The sequence below is a fragment of the Leopardus geoffroyi genome, chromosome A2, assembly GCF_018350155.1.
Source record: "Leopardus geoffroyi isolate Oge1 chromosome A2, O.geoffroyi_Oge1_pat1.0, whole genome shotgun sequence".
NCBI classification, from domain to species: Eukaryota; Metazoa; Chordata; class Mammalia; order Carnivora; family Felidae; genus Leopardus; species Leopardus geoffroyi.
This window is the reverse complement of record NC_059331.1, coordinates 56,514,844-56,530,688: the sequence shown is the minus strand read 5'-3', so window position 1 is coordinate 56,530,688 and position 15,845 is coordinate 56,514,844. Positions and strand designations below refer to the sequence as shown.

The window sequence follows — 15,845 nt, the reverse complement described above, 5'->3', positions numbered from 1 at the left end:
GTATCGGTTAGGTTAGGATGGGTTACGCTGCATAACACACAATTCTCTAAATCTCAGTGGCCTACAATAAAGTTTCTTTATGTCTCAGACTACATGCACATGTGGCTCTCCTTCGTCTCCTCTCCCCTCTGCACTCAGGTTGACAGAGCAGTCTGTCTCTATCTGGAATATTGCCATTGTGGTGGAAAAAGGAAAAGAAAAGTGGTAAATTACTCACTGGTTCTTAACGCGTGTGCTCACATCTGTTTTCACTGTTCAGCAGCCCCTCTGCCATGCCTGAGGACAACATGGGCCGTGCTGTATAATCCTCCAACCGAGCAGGGCACTTCCATACAGGGCACCGAATGGGGGGGAGGGTAATCCAGTTCCACACCGTGCTTATGAGTTTGACGTCTTTCCTAGGATCAGTGAAATCTGTTGAATAAACTGTTCATTTCTAAAAATCCCTCTGGCTGTAGTGAGAGACACAGATTGGAAATGGGCAAGGGTGGGATTCGGGAGAAAATTCAGGAGGCTGCCTCAGTTTCCCAGGCAAAAAAAAAAGAAAAGTACTTTACACTAGGGTCATGGCAGTGGAAACGGAGAGAAGCCAAGAGATTTAAAAGATGGAAGGGTCTAGTGATGTACAAAGAGGAGCAGAGGTGAGTGAATGTGTGACGCCAGAATGGCCAAAAGATACAGCAGGCTTGGCTTCTCATGTCTTAAACAGTTGCTGGCTCCCATCTTTGGGGAGGACCAGCTACTCTATTCTCTGCTTGTCCTTGGGCTGTCTATGTTCTCCTAAGAAATCTCCCTTCTTGCTTGAAAAAAAAAAGGCTGAGCTAAATAAAGATGGGAACACATGGATGTGGTGAGCAGCCGAGTGAGCTGACAAATGAGTGACACAGTGACCAGGGGAATTAATTCCTGTCTCCAAGTGTTCAAAGAGTGAAGACAAACTAGACTCAACCGGAAGAAAAAGAAAGTCCTCCCACTGGGCATGCCTCAAAAGGATCCCTCGCCTCCCTACTGACACATCAGGCATCTTTCTTCTTCCACGGGGCTATGACCAATTTCGGCTATAACAGAGAAAGGGGAGTGGGTGAGAGAAGAAGAAGGGAGGGACTTGGAGGCAGAGAAAGGATGGGCTCCATGGACATATAGCAACCTGTATAGAACCCTTCCTCTCCTCCATGTGGCCTCCCTCCCTATGCTTCCTTTTTAGAGTTCCAGACTTGACTTTCAGTGGTGGGAGGGCTTGGGATTCACAAACACCTCAAAAGAGAATTTCTGTAGCAGCAGCATTAGGCCACCTTACAGGAACTTAGAGCCTTGGGGTCCACACAGGCACAGAAAGCCGCGGGGTCTCCTCTGCCCTGGATGTTCTCATTAGCCAAGAAGTGGAAGGTTCAGACACAGAACTCTATGGCACCTCCTCGGCCCCTCCCCGACCCATGTTCCCAGTGCACCTGGGGCCGATCAGCTCGGGGAAGGGGCCACATCGATTCCTGCCACCCGCCTGAGCCAGAGCTGTCTGCACGCTCAGAAACCATCGGCTTCCCATTAGGCAGATCAGTAGCTTCCACTGGTTTCCAATTTGTGTTTCCAGAAATTCATCTCCCAGCCACCTTTTTAATTAACCCCCCTCCACCACACCTGGGGCACAGATAGATCACCCGCCCTGGGCCGCCTCTGCAGACCACAGACCACGAGGCTCCGCGAGCCACAGGGGAGCTGCAGGTGTGTTTAAAGCTGACCAGCTGCTTCCCGGTCACCGCAGGAGCTGACCCTGCTGGCTGGATGCCACCCACTCTGTCCCCTGCTCCTCGCTGAACCCCCGTGGAAGGGGCTGGGTCCTCCCTCACAGAAAGAAAGCAGGTGATGAGAGGCCAAGGCAGTGTCCTGAGGTCCCCCAGCTGGCAAGAGCTAGGACAAGTGCACCTTTGAGGCAGGCAATTGGCAAAGCGCTCCCCAGATGCGCAGCAGCACAATGGGGTCTGGCTGGCAGGTGAGCAGGAGGGGCCAGCAGCTGTAGGTTCAGGGCAGGAAAGGCGGAGGGAGTGTGATCCCCAGGAGCCTCTGCTTTCCCACACCTGGGGTCTCCTGGGTATTCCGCACTGCTCACCTGTCTACCCCTCCGGGGCCTAGCACCCCATCAGTGTCTCCATCACTGCTGCATCCCTGGTGCCTGGCACATAGTAGGTGCTCAGTAATGGCCGCTAAATGAGCAGGAAATACTTGCCGCACTTTGCCCTGGGCAGCGTTCCCAGAGCTTCTCTAAATGACCTTATTTCAATTTCACAGCTGTCCTCGAGGCAGGCATCACTAGTGTATGCATTTTATAGGTGGGAAGACTGAGGCCCCGAGAGGTTAAGTGACTTCCCCAAGGTCACACGGCGACTCAGCGGTAGAGCTGCGATCCGAACCTGACTCTGGAACTGCACTCCACGCTCCCTTACCTATTCGCGGTGGCCTCAGCTCTGAAGGGCAGGACCTGGGTCCTGTGCCCCATGGAACCTCCACACCATATATACCATCATGTAAACGTGTTTGTTGAGTGAAGAAATGAGTGAATTATGCACTCCTTGTCCTTTAAAACACAGTACAGTCAACCAGTCTGCTGGCACAAATCTGGAGTGTTTCTGGTCGGGGATGAAGGGGAGAGAGGAGTGAATCTCCTGGGGGACCCAGAGGTGACAAGCCTCTCAGTAGTTACAACTCGGGGGCCATTACTAGGGACCCTCTGATCTCACGCCACCTCCTTCCTCACCAGTCTGTTATATTGGGGTTCTCTGTCATGTATACAGAGGGCACAGAGCCATGATTTGGTTTTATGTGGTGTCTTAAGACTTTCCAGTGAGACAAGTGGATTACTGTTGAGCCAACCTCTGGGCAAAAAGAGCCTGCTATGCGTGGTCACCCAAGTCAGCTTCTGGAGGTGGCCAAAGTGAGACATGAAGGGAAGGGGGCCATGATGGACCCTGCACCTGTGGCCAGTGAGAGCAGGTGAGTCCGGAGCCAGGGCAGAAGGGAGGAGGGGGACAGGAGGGGGGAGGGTGGGGTAGGGAGAGCTGGGACATCCACCGGCTGAGGTCTGGTCCCCAGTGGGTGCACAGGAAAGAGAGGGTGATATCCAGAGTGTTTCCACCCAGCTCATTCCTTCCCCACCAGGTGGGCAGTCCCTGGAAGGGGACCCGGGGCTCCCACTGCCCAAACGCCATTGTGACCCACCCCCCGGGCTCCCGCTGCTGCCCATACCCCATTGTGACCCACCCCGGGGCTCCCGCTGCCCACACCCCATTGTGACCCACCCCCCAGGCTCCCGTGTGCCCGGACTGCCATTGTGACCCACCCCCCGGACTCCCGCTGCCCATACCCCATTGTGACCAATGGGGTCTCCAAGGAATTCTGGCTCTCTCCCTAACCCCCTCCCAACCCGAGGGTATATAACGAGCTACCCGTCATGACGCCAGTGCAGCTCTCCCTGCCCATGGGACCTGTCCCCGTGCTTTAATAAAATCACCTTTTTGCACCAAAGACTTCTTCACGAATTCTTCCTTGGTCATCGGCTCCAGACCCACGAACCCCCCATCACTCCAAAACTTCACCACCTCCACCTTGTGCTTCCTACAACTCCAAATCCAGCAGGTCACCATCCCACCGACACTCCTCCAGCCTGTGAAGCTGTTCTGGATCTGGTCCCACCCGTCGCCCTGGCCAATCTCCTGTGCCATGTCCCCGGGCTTCCTGGAGCTCAGCATCGTTCCCTGCACTTAAAACGAGGGACGGGGCTCCTGGGTGGGCCTCAGTGGCTCAAGCGTCCCACTCTTGGTCTTGCTCAGGTCAACCATCTGTTTTTGTGAGCCGAGCTGATAGCACAGAGTAGACTTGGGATTCTCTCTCTGTCCCTCCCCCACTCGCACTGTCCCTTCTGTTTCAAAACAAACATTTAAGTCCCTTTAAAGTTAAAAAACAAAATAAAATAAAGGCACGGACATGTGGCTCTCTTATGGCTCTCATTTATTTGCATTTTCTTTGGGTTCTACTTTGTTGTTCTTTTTGAACAAAGTTTTGAATTTATCCAGAGGTTTGAGAACCTGATTTTTTGGCTCTAGGGACATCCTCTCCTGGCTGCCTGTATTCACTGCTGGTGTCGGAGTTTGTGGCTGGTGAGTTGCATCTGGGCCCGCTAATCGTGGTCCCTATGCTGGTCCCTTCGGAGGTCAGACTACTCCGCTCTGAGGACAGGCCTGTGCTGGAACAGGTCGCGATGGAGCTCCAGCAGCGGACTGCGGTTGGTGTGCAGATCGTGGGCTGGATAGTGGTCAACGTGTACCACATGTTTTCACTCTCCAGGGACATGAAAATCAAAGCATTGTGTTCCCTGTTGTCGAGATTTCGTTCCGCTTCCCAGAAGACTTCCCCCTCAAACGGCTCAAACCCGGTGGCCAAGCAGTACCAAACCACCCCCAGGCTCCAAGCGTTTGCGGAAGGGGTGTCCTCCCTTTGCTGCAGGAAGAGTCGCGGGGCAGAATAAGGGGGGCTGTCCCAGAAAGTGTGGAGTTTGTAGCCAGCAAACTGGATGCTCAGTCCAACCCCCGTGTGTTTTACCTTCAGCTTCTTCCCAAAAAGCAGTGTCTCCAGCTTCTGATACCCTGCGATCATACCTTGTTGGTGGCAGTACTCCACAACCGATAACAGCTGGCAGAATTTGTCTGGAACCTCCTCCGTCACTTGGCCACGGTGCGGAAAATCCTCACACAGGTTGTCTCTGCGTACATATTTTGAAAGGAGGACTAACGTTTCCTTGGTGTTGATCACCTCGAGTGACTTGACAATACTTGGGTGACTTGAGGTCTTCATATTCTGGGCTTCACGACAAAGTCCCTGGAGGCCAGCGGGGTCCTTCTGGGTTTTCCTGATGAACTTCACATCAGACTGCTTTCCGGTTAGGATGTGCGGGGCCAGCTTCATCGTGGGGACGCTGCCGTCACTGGTGGTCTCGGGGAGCTCGTAAATACAGATGTCCTCCTCACCAGAGGTAATGGCCTTACGCCCCTGAAGCATGGTGACCTACTAACTATACTAACGCTAAATAATGCTAACTACCCGGACTATGCTAACCAACAATACCAACCTACAAAATTTGCCAATACTAACAATACTATGCTTATGAACTAAACTAACAATATGAACTATACTAACAATATGAACTATACTAACAATATGAACTATACTAACTGTACTAAAACGCTAACACAAAAAAAACAAATGAAAAAAACACACGTGCACACACTCACACAACACACACACACACACACACAACAAAGAAAATGAAGGGAGGAAACGAAGAAAAATTGAGAAAAAGAAAAACTAAAAAAGGAGAAAAAAAGAAAAAAGTAAAAACAGAAAAAGGCAAAAAAAAAAAAATTCGGGAGAGAAAAGGAGTAGAGAAAAAAGAAAAGTGAAAATAAAAAAAATAAAATAAACAAAATGAAAAAAAGAGAAGTCGAAATCAAACTAGCTAGGGTCAAAGGCCGACAGGTCACCAAAGCTTCCTGGGCTGTAAAGACCAAACAGCGAGCCGAGCCAGGGTCTTATATAGACAGGTCTTGCCATGACTTCACAATGGGGCTTTGTGAGGGCAGAGCAAGAAGTGGGCCAATTATGCAATCATGGCTGGGGATGTCTGAGACCACAGTGGTTTCCTCACTTTTTATTCCCAAAACCCCTTTACTCAATAAAAAAAAAGACCCCCCAATGGGCTTTTTGTTTGTTTGTGTGGGCTTTTCAAGATTGATATTTACTTTGTTAGAAATCAAAATCTATAAGATGGTTCAGTGGCCTTTTCACTTCAAGTTTAGAAAACTGTAATTTTGGCTTGTATAGTCTACACTTGGCTCGTAATGTTCTACACTTAAAATACCCAGTTCCTGGTCTCAAAATGGTGCTTAAACATATAAGGAAATGTTGTGTTGTGTAAAACACGATAAGGCTCATTATTAACATCTCTAAAGCTCAGAGGAAGATTGCTTTTCATCATATTTTCACTGATAAGGTTGGGAGGAGATTTCTCATCAGAAACCTTGGAGGCTAGAAGGCATGGGTTGATGTGTTTAAAGCATTGAAGGAAAAAAGCTGTCAACCAAGAATCCTACATTTGGGAAAACTGTCCTTCAAAAATGAGGAAGAAATGAAGACATTCCCAGATCAACCAGAGCTGAAAGCCTTGCCCCGATGACTAGACCGGCCCTGCAGTGAAGGGGGTCCTTCAGGTTGAAATGAAAGGGCACTGAACAAGTAACTCGAAGCCTTCTGAAGAAAATAATCTCCGGTAAAAGTAAACAGACAGACAATTATGAACGCTAGTACTGTTATGACTTTGGTCTGTAGCTCTACTTTTTGGTCTCTATGTTAAGAGACTGATATATTTAAAAACCTAATTATTCATCTATGCTTTTGGACACAAGATGCATAAAGATGTAATTTTGTGACATTAACAACTGACAGACTTAGACAGCGTGAAGAGGTAACGATCTCGCGCTGGTTCATGGGTAAGAGTAGCTGTTAGATTCTGTGTCTTGTCTCTTGTGTTCATGCTCTGTGTCCATAAATTAACGTTGATTAAACACTGACAAGGCGTGGGTCAGGGCTGTAAAGTAGCTGAGTTTTCATGTGTTATTGAGGTTAAGCTGGTATAAATTGACACTACAATGTTGTAACTTTAGGATGTTAAAAGCAATCCCATGGTAACCACACACAACCACACACACACACACACACACACGCCACAGAACATACACAAAAGGAAATGAGAAGGGAATTAAAATGTTTCACTACAAAAAAAAATCAACTAAATGCAAAAGAAGATAGTCATGCAGAAAATTTGAGAAAATGTTACAAGAGACAAAGAAGGACATTTTATATGAATTAAGAGGTTCAGTACAGCAAGAAGAAAAAAATGATAAACATTTACACACATAATGAGAGGCCATTATCGACAGAACTGAGGGGAAAAATAGTTCTATAATAATCGCTGGAGCCTTCAATATCCCACTGTCAATAATGGACAGAACAACCAGACAGAAGGTAAGTAAGGACACAGAAGATTTGAAGAACACGGTAGCCCAGCCAGATCTAACAGACGGGCACGGGACCCCACCCAACAATAACGGCACGCGGGACCTTCTCTGAGACAGTCTTTGCGTTAGGTCACGAGTTAAGTCTCAGTAGATTTTACAAGATAGATATCATACAAAGTATCTTTTCAGCTTTTCATACTTGATCTTTTCAGTATCAAGTCCGCTTCTGGAGGTGGCCAAAGTGAGACATGAAGGGAAGGGGGCCATGATGGAGCCTGCACCTGTGGCCAGTGAGAGCAGGTGAGTCCGGAGCCAGGGCAGAAGGGAGGAGGGGGCAGAGGGGGGACAGGGGGGGGGAGAGGGACGTAGGGGAGAGCTCTGGTGGCGTAGTGGGTGGCACAGTGAGAGGGACATCCACCGGCTGAGGTCTGGTCCCCAGTGGGTGCACAGGAAAGAGAGGGTGTTAACAGAGTGTTTCCACCCGGCTCATTCCTTCCCCACCAGGTGGGCAGTCCCTGGAAGGGGACCCGGGACTCCCATTGCCCACATGCCATTGTGACCCACCCCCGGCGCCCCCGCTGCCCACACCCCGTTGTGACCCACCCTGTCACCTCCCCCCACTACCCTACCTCCACTGTGACTCTGCATCGTGTGTCTGCCTCCCCACCCCCATGCCACCTCCTGGGGCACAGGACCCTTCTTATTTTGGAACCCAGCATCTGGCCTGGGGTAATCAGTCTCCATTTTTTTTTTTTTAGCATTTGCTATATGCAAGTATGGTTCTGAGCTCTTTACGCATTTAATCCTGAGCACAGCTCCACGAAATTGTGCCGGGGAATGAGGCCAAGTAATGTGCCCAAAGTCACACACAGCAGCAGGAGTTGGGCAGGGGATTCAGCCTTCACCACGCCATGCCCTTAACCCTGGGGCAACGCTGCTTCCCTGTGGCACAGCGGGCTAACCCGCTGTGAGCACATGAGTGGGTGTGGGGGGAGAATCCACGGATCTGCACTGCCTGGTGCCTCCTACAGGGGGCTGCGGCCCATGGGCCCCCGATTCATCCGCATCAGATGAAGTCCCCTTCCCACTCCCGTGGAGCGTGGCTGGGCCCCGAGTACACACTCCAAACACATTCATAAAACCAGTGGCCGAACAGACGTCTGGGGGTGGGGGGGAACAGCCATTATGGAAGTTCGAGGCCTTGGAGTTCACACCCTCACAATCCTACGGGTGCATCCACCTCTCCCAAATACATCATCTCAGATCTGCTTGAGAAGAGATGTCCAATGCCAGCTCCGTGGCCCATTAAAGCTAACCAGCCGTGCGGAGTTAGCGGAAATGATGAAAATAGTTGAAGAGTCGGGTGGTTTTATGGGAAGGCTTACATCTTAATGAAATGCCAGCCCAAAGCAACGGTGAACATGTGAGATGCCACAAAGCTGGCAGATGCCTGGCCACTCCTCGCTGCTTTTGCCATTTTTGATGTGAAGAAGGTGTGGCCACCAGGGAACAGAGGCCTCGGGGCCTCCGTGTGACCCCAGAGGGCATCCAGGAGCCAGAAGAAAGATGAGCCAGGGCTGATCAGGGCAGTGGCTAGAGAAAAGCAACACCATTTCCCACTCTAATGGCAAAGTCCAGGCCCTCTAGGAATCACTCAGAGAAGTAAAGGCAGCGGGCAGTTAGATGCTTCCTACTTGTTTAATCTTCCCAGGAATCAGTTCACGTGAGACTTACTGTCTCCGTTTTATGCACGAAGGAACTAAACAGGCTCCGAGAGGTCAAGTGCCTCACCAAAGGCCACACAGCGGGTAGGTGACAGATATCACAGGATTAGGACCAAAGAGGGGTTCCATTACTCACGTTCCAAGAGGAAGCATTGCCCAACATCAAGAGGGAACCCCAAATATGGCCTCAGGGTGGTCAGTGCTTTCTTAACAGTATGGTTTTGCCAGGACCTCCACTCAAGGTCTAGGACTCTGCCTCTGACTGCCTGATCTCCCAGAACTTTGAGCCGCTGGGTCTGTCACTCCAGGTAAGCCCCCGTGGCCACGGACGACGAGATGATGGAGCCCTTGGCTCGCTGCCAGCTGGCCTCAGAATGTGGCTCAGCAAGACACGCGAGGGACCCGTCCCTCCCCACGCCGTGTGCCAGCCTGGCCTGTCACAGCCTGCAGCCAAGCTCCCGGGTCCTTCACCCAGTGAGCCCAGGGGACCAGCCCCTCATGCTGCCACTGATACCTTACAGCCTTTAAATTCTAAAAACCTAGAAAGTCACAGCACAGTACAAACGAAACGAAAGTCACCCATAATCTCACCACCTGGAATGAACCACTCTGTCTTTTTGTGAATTTTCTACTGGTCGTTTTTTCAAGGCATTTTGTGTTAGCTTTTTCGTGACCACTGTTTCATGAGCATCCTTCTGCCTCATGTTTTAAAAAACTCTACTTTTGTTTTTTGAGAGAGAGACAGAGAGAGAGAGAAAGAGAGAGAGAGAGACAGAGACAGCAGGAGCCAGGGAGGGGCACAGGAAGAGACGGAGAGACTCTTAAGCAGGCTCCACATTTAGCGTGGAGCCCCAGTGTGGGGCTTCGATCTTGCGATGCTGGGATCACGACCTGACATAGAACCAAGAGTCAATGCTCAACCGACTGAGCCACCCAGGCGTTCTCCTTTTTAACCACTCCCTTCAACACCAGTATGTGGCTGGGATGTAAATCATGAACGGAAACCTCTATTTTCAGAGAGCAGTGTTCTTGCTGACACTTGGGGGTGCGAGAGCTATGTTGTCAGCCGTTTCCTCGTTTCCGTCTACGAGGAGATCCTTCAGGAGCATTGCAAGAGGCAGAATTATGGGTCAGAATTGTGGACACTTCGGGGGCCCCTTCGTTACAAATGCCCACACCGCCCTCCGGTCTGCAGTCCCCAGGCTGCGGTGAGCGTGTTCCCTGTGTTACCAGGCAGCCACGCACAGCCATCTCCCCTCCTGCAAACACTCCCCTTCTGAGGGAATGTCCTCACTCCTCTGCTGACTCAGCCTTCGGTGGGAGCTTCCCTTACCAGCTCAGGGTGGACACATAGCCCTCTTGAGTTTAGAATCCTGAGCCGAATGGCTGCAAGGTCGAGAAGCCATGGGACACACCTTTGCATGTGCGTGTAGGCTCTCCAGGCGTTCTTAGCGCGGCCAAAGATTGAAAACACCACAGGGATCCAAACAGGGCACGGTGCTAAATAGGTAAGTGCCGTCTGATAGAATTTGTGCAAAGCCCACAAATGAAACGGTAACTTCTGGACCACACAGCCCCTCTGCTGGGGTTGAGGCAGAGGAGCCGGCAGGTGATAGCCCCCGAGTTGGGAAACGTCTTGAAGGTCAATGTGAGTGACAATGGACAGGATGCAGGTCGGGAGGGAGTGGCCTCCTCCAAGTTCAGGGGTCACAGGGCTAACATGTCCCTCTGGGGCTCTCTGATCATGGATATAGACCTCTCGACAGCAACTGTGGAAGGGCATGTCCAGAGCGTGGGTTGCAGGGGCGTAGGGTACTGACACAGTCTGCCACGGTCCTCCAATGCATGGGACTCTATGGCCAATGCACATACATGTGTGAGGGACCGTCCACCCTGGCAGGGGCGGGGGCAGCCCCAGAGTACTAGCTTCCTCTCCCTGCCCCCCTTTTATGGCACAATATAAATGCCAGCTATTCTGGGGCGCCTGGGTGGCTCAGTTGGTTGAGTGTGAGACTTCAGCTCAGGTCATGATTTTGTGGTTCGTGGGTTCAAGCCCCGCATCACGCTCTGCGCTGACAGCTCAGAGCCTGGAGCCTGTTTCAGATTCCGTGTCTCCCTCTCTCTCTTCCCCTCTCCCACTCATGCTCTGTCTCTGTCTCTGTCTCTGTCTCTCTCTCTCAAAAATAAACATTAAAAAAAATTTTTTAAATAAAATAAAATAAATGCCAGCTAATCTGGATGGTGGGTGGGTTCATTCAGTGTCTTAGAATGATTCTGGGCACACGGGCAGTGCCATGTAAGTATAAGCTCTTGTCTTTTAGTTTTTTTTTAATGGTTATTTATTTTTGAGAGAGAGAGAAAAAGAGAGAGAGAGAGAGTGTGTGTGTGTGGTGTGTGTGTGTGTGTGTGTGAGCTGGGGAGGGGTAGGGAGAGAGGGAGAGAGGGAATCCCAAGCAGGCTCCGTGCTGGCAGCACAGAGCCCGATGTGGGGCTCAATCTCACCAACCACGAAATCATGACCTGAGCCGAAATCAAGAGTCGGACACTTAACTGACTGAGCCACAGAGGTGCCCCTAGGCTCTTTTTATTTTCCCGAGGTTTGAAATATTTTGTCACCTGGAAAACGCCTACACCTGTGGCTGAGTTATTCCAACAGAGGCAACATGCCTGTTTGCCATTTCCTCTCCTGAGCCCCCGTCGTGCTGGCCTGGCTCCCGCTTGCACTAGGCCGCCCTGACCCTCACCCCACATCTAATCCTCTTGGGATGATTTTGGCCAAAGTTCTTCCTGTCTCTTGAACCCGAAAAGCTGCCTGACAGCCCAGCCATAGGCACTTCCTGGACTGCCGAGCGTCTGGGACACGCAGAGCCACGGTCACCGCCGCAGCTGCAGAGGCCTGACAGATTTATGCTCTGCTTCTACAGCAGTGGGTTTGGAGATTTACACTGGGTGGGGCAGGGCACCGGATAAAGGGAGATGCAAATGAATCGTCTTAAAGAGCTTCCTCAGGGAACAGCCAGCAGGCCCTGCAGTGAACAATGAGGATGGCTGGGGGGAATTACCCGCTCAGCTGTCATCCCTGAGCAGAGAAGTGTCAGAGGGGGGACTGGAGAGCCCAGGAAGCACGGAAGGAAAAAAGCAATCTGGGGCCCCCACCACCCAGGGAGGTGTGCTGGAGAGGGAGAGCATCCACACCAACTTCCTGCCTGCCTTGCAGAGGCTAGAGAGCTCATTCCCTGCAGCGAGGGCTTGGGATGTCCTTCCCTGGGCTTTTCAGGGACCTCGCATAGTCATGGGTCAATATGCCCCGCTGCTCGCCCCGCTTCCCCAGCCCAGGCCCTTCCCTGCTCTTATGCCTCATCTCCTGTGTCTGGGAGGAGGGTCTGGCTTTTCCTCCAGCAGCATCTGGGGGCCCAGCGCCAGCCTCTTGACCCCCCACCTTCGTGACTGTGGAAGGCTGAGGCTGATCCGGGCCAGTTCTGCAGTGCTGCTCTGGGCTGGTTCCTGAGGGACTGTACCTCCAGACTTTCTGGTGATGTCGGCAGGCTCCTGACCCCCTGTATTACAACTCTTTCTGCTTAATACAGCCGCGTGTTATGGACTGGAGGTTTGTGTCCCCCACAATTCATATGTTGAAACCCTAACCCCAATATGATGGTATTTGGAGGTAAACAGGCTTAGATGAAGCCATGTGGGTGGAGCCCCCATGGGATTAGAGTCTTTACAAGAAGAGAAAGAGAGACCGACGACCCCACTCCTCTCTCAGGCACGTGAGGGCACAGCAAGAAGCGGCTACGTGCAAGCCAGAAAGAGAACTCACCGGAAACTGACCTCACTGACCCCCCTCACCTTGGACTCCCAAGCCTCCAGAACTGTGAGAAATAAATGTGTGTTGCTTACGCCCCCAGCTTGTGGTGGTTTGTCATATCAGCCTGAGCTGTCTAGTACACTGAGTGATTTTGTTTTTGCCATGTTCCCCAACCTTTGTGCTTTACACATGGGTGGCCCTCCACTCTCATCGCGGCTTCCTGCACTTGCCATGCTTTGCAAATGTTGTTCCCCCTGCCTGGGCTGCCCTTCCTTCTGCCCATCTGCCAGATGGACTTTTACTCAGCCTCTGTGGCAAAGCTGACATGCCATCCCTCTTCTGCTGTCCCCCCGCCCCCGTCTCTTTCTTGTGTCCATGATGCACAGAGTTAACAGCTTCCTCCCAGGCCCCCAGCACGTGGACCAGCATTTGCCAGGGAAACAGTTCACAAATGCCGATGGAGTGCCCACCAGGGTCCTCGCCCCCTGAGGAGTGTGGCACAGACCAGGAATGCCCACACGTTACCAGCTGGTCTGGCTCTTTCTGAGCTGTGTAGCCTGGGGCAACTCCTGAATTTCTCTGTGTCCCGTCCGAAGAGTGAGGCTGTTGGGACTGTTTACACTCGTAAATGTCCTATCAGGGTCCCCAGCATGGGTCAAGTGCCATGCAGGTGATGGTGACCACTGTCAGTGGTCAGACAGACAACCGACAGACAGAGAGTGGGGAAAACTCTGCCCCAGCCCTGAGAGCCATGAAGGCAACAGTCTGTCTACGGTGGTCAGGGAGGACTTTCCTGAGGAGGCGACGCTTGAGTGGAGGAGATCTGGACACCTCTGAGCATCTGCCGTTGCAGATACAGAGCCTCTTAGGCGGTGACACCCCTGGGGGGTGGGCCAGACAGTCAACCCAGCAGAAGGTGGGCTGTGCCAGGCATGCAGTGACGCTCAGACGGAGGGAGCCTCCTGGCAGGGGCTTCCGAGATCCCTTCCAGGCCAGTCCCTGCGTCCCTCTCCCTCAAGGCTGGGGCTGGTGCTCAGTAGGCATGGGCAGATGGAAGAGGCCTGAGGGACTTCGGGGGGGGGGTGCTCCCCAGAGTGGAAGCCCCCCCCCCCGGCATCACCACTGAAGCCAGAGAAAGACAAATGAGACACCAGACAATGTTTGTCGCACGAATCGGTGTCTGAATCTGCCAAATTCTCATCTTGCTGTGATTAAAAACCAGCTAGAGCATCATAAACTTGCTCTGGCTTCGGGCTGCAGCAGCTGAACATCAGTCACTGGGTGGCAGGCAGCTGGGCCCCACAGGGCTCTCTGGGGGAGGGAACGCCCTCTTATCAGGCTCCTGACTGTTCACCTGGAGCGGTGGGGTGCTGCCCAAGGTCAGCCTCCACAACAGGGTCTCCCACTGCCAGCCCCACTCACGGTGAGAAAACCGAGGCTCAGAGACGGCGGGTAGCCAGCTTTGGTCACACAGCTTGGAGGAGGCGATGGAGGCAGACACGTATCCCGGTGGGCTGCCCCTTTGCCTGGGTCTGGGGGTGAGGCAAGAAGGCAGGGGCTAGTAGCGACAGGACAAACACTGAAGCTGGTTGCTGGGGTGGGTGGGTTCAATTCAGTTGAGCTGGTTTCACATCGAAGGGGCAGTAGTTAAATGCACAGACCCTAGAGCCAACCTCACTTACTGCCTTGTGACACTGACCACCTCGGTGACCTCTTTGGGCTTTGGCGTGTGCATCTGTAAAGTGAATGTAATGCTTGCCCACCTCGGAGGGTGTGGGAGGATTACAGAAATACCAGCAGGCGCAGCACCCAGAGGAGAGCACGGTGCAGAACGAGGATCCTTCAAACGTTGCCTTTTGGTGTTGTTTACGGAGCTGGACGCTGTCCTCGGCCTGGGGGCTGTGGCGGCGAGGGCACGAGACCTCAACACTCTGGGAGTTTTAGGGTCTCCTGCAGGATGGGGGGGGGTGGCTGCTGGCAGCAAGGGGGCTCCCTGGGGAGCCGGCCACGCTGCCGATGTGGCGAGGGCTGGTCAAATAAAAGGAAAGCAAGCTGGACGTGAGCTTCCGTGGGGGACTGGCAAAGATATGCTGAGGGACACAGGATGACATGTGGAAAAGTTCCGGGAGTACAAAGGCAGTTGCAAAACATTACGCACGCAGTGTAATTCTATTTATGAGAGAGGAAGATGTATGCAGAGCGCCACCAGCTGCATGCTCGTGTGTACCTGACGATGCACAAAACAGTTCTGCCAGGATACACCTCAAACAGAGTCAGCAGGCGCGCCCGTTGGGCTGGGAACACTGGCCAAAAGGCACGTCAGCCCCGTTACAGCCTTAATTGGTCATCTAGAGGATGACTTCCTGTGTTGTTTTTTGAACCTGAATGCTGCGGATGAAGTTACTGAGTTAGTGTCGTTTTTCCTAGGTGAGGTTTCCCAGGACGGCAGCCCTGTGCTCGGGTGTTGGGGGGGGGTGGGCTGTCACAGCATCTACAGCCTGCCGGTTGGCAAAAGGTATAGACTGGTGTGTATTCCCAGGGAGGGATGCAGTGGCCACTCACAGGAGATGCTGACAGTTGGGGAACCCAGGCAAAGTTCTATAGGAGGACTTATCATGTTGTTGTTCCAGTTTTTCCATGGGTTTGACATTTTGAAAATAAAAAATTTCAGAACGTGTGACCCGGAAGAGATGGTGGAGTGCCAAAGAGGAGGGCCAAGCACCGGGGAGATTTGGAGAGAAGGTGGTATTTCAGCTAGTGGGGTAGGGGGGCAGGGTGGGGGCGGGGGCGAGCCCTGAGGGTGCTGGGCAGGTGGGCTGAAGGCGCTGGACAGCTCGGTGAGGCCTTTGAAGGCCAGGAGGTTTGGATTTCTTTCTATTGTTTAAAGGGAGCCAGAAGAGATGATCTCTGAGCTGGGGTGTGCCATGGTTGAGTGGGCAATGAAATCCTCCGACCGTCCGGTTGCTGCCTATGTGGGCCTGGCCTGGCTTAGCTTGTTCCCCTCCCCCATCCCCGCTGCACTCCCTCTCCTGTTCCTGTGGCCAAGTCCTCTCCCTTCTTGCTCCAGGACATTCTACCTGTCCGGGTGCTCGGCGGGGCCCTATTTCAGGATGGGAGTCTTGCAAGAAATGGGGTTGAGTCACAGTGTCCCTCAGGGGTCTGGACCCCCAAGATGTCCCCGGGGGGGTGTCCCCATTCCCTCTGTGACCGCAGATAAATCTCTGAACATATTTCCTCATCTGTAAAGCAGGG

At 52.5% G+C, this 15,845-nt stretch overlaps 1 protein-coding gene and 1 long non-coding RNA gene across 6 annotated transcripts in view; both read right to left on the bottom strand.

Moving 5' to 3' along the window:
- Positions 1-356, bottom strand: part of LOC123606039 — a 4,379-nt gene extending 4,023 nt beyond the window's left edge. Inside the window, exon 1 of the long non-coding RNA XR_006716056.1 lies at positions 218-356. This is a non-coding gene — a long non-coding RNA (uncharacterized LOC123606039). The remainder of the gene's footprint in view (positions 1-217) is intronic.
- The window catches only part of IQSEC1 (IQ motif and Sec7 domain ArfGEF 1), a 470,459-nt gene that overhangs the window by 261,346 nt on the left and 193,268 nt on the right, over positions 1-15,845 (bottom strand). The window lies entirely within an intron of this gene.